The following is a 767-nucleotide window of genomic DNA, read 5'->3' on the forward strand; positions in this document are numbered from 1 at the left end:
TATTCTGTGTTTTTTTTAACGATTCCCGGTACTTTTTATACAGAAGGTAAACCTTTCATAACCGTTTTCAAAACGTTTTATAATATTTCTAAAACGTTTTTCATGAGTAAAAATCCACTCAAAAAACATTAGGTAAAACGTTATTTTTGCGAAAAAATAGTTGAAAAAATGTTTTATAAACGTTTTATAAATGTTTCATAAATAAGGTTTCAGAAAGGTTTCTGTTAAAACGTTTCTTATTGGTGTTTTACATTTCTGAAACTATAGATACGTTTAAAAAACGTTTCTGATACGTGTATGTGCTATCTGGGAAGCTAGTTTGAAGGAAATTGTAAGAAAATGTATATTTTCTTACTTGAAAAATATTTTATATTAGTATGAGTAAATATATTATTAGTGCTCACCAAATAAATATTTCTATTTCTTAGATATCTTTTAAAAATTATAATTTTGTAGGTTAAATCATTCTCGCATAACCATGGCAACAATCGAATCCCGATCGAATCGATAAAGAAATTAACGTGAAAGCGGGATGCTGGATTTTTCAAGTAAAAGAGCGCTCTAGTCGAATATTCGGCAAATATTTAATCTACGCTCCTGCTTTCCTCCAGGCATTTGCCAATGCACGCTTCACGGTATCCTCTCCGCACGGAGCTTTACGGTAGACCTCGATATTTCACTTTCCCCGCGTTCAGCCTTTCTTTCTCCTTAATACACCTCGTCGAAACTCTATCGCAGAGATTGGCGAACTGATCCTAACACAATTG

The sequence above is a fragment of the Odontomachus brunneus genome, unplaced genomic scaffold, assembly GCF_010583005.1.
Source record: "Odontomachus brunneus isolate Ranch 3 - 2012 unplaced genomic scaffold, Obru_v1 Obru_scaffold_062, whole genome shotgun sequence".
NCBI lineage: Eukaryota > Metazoa > Arthropoda > Insecta > Hymenoptera > Formicidae > Odontomachus > Odontomachus brunneus.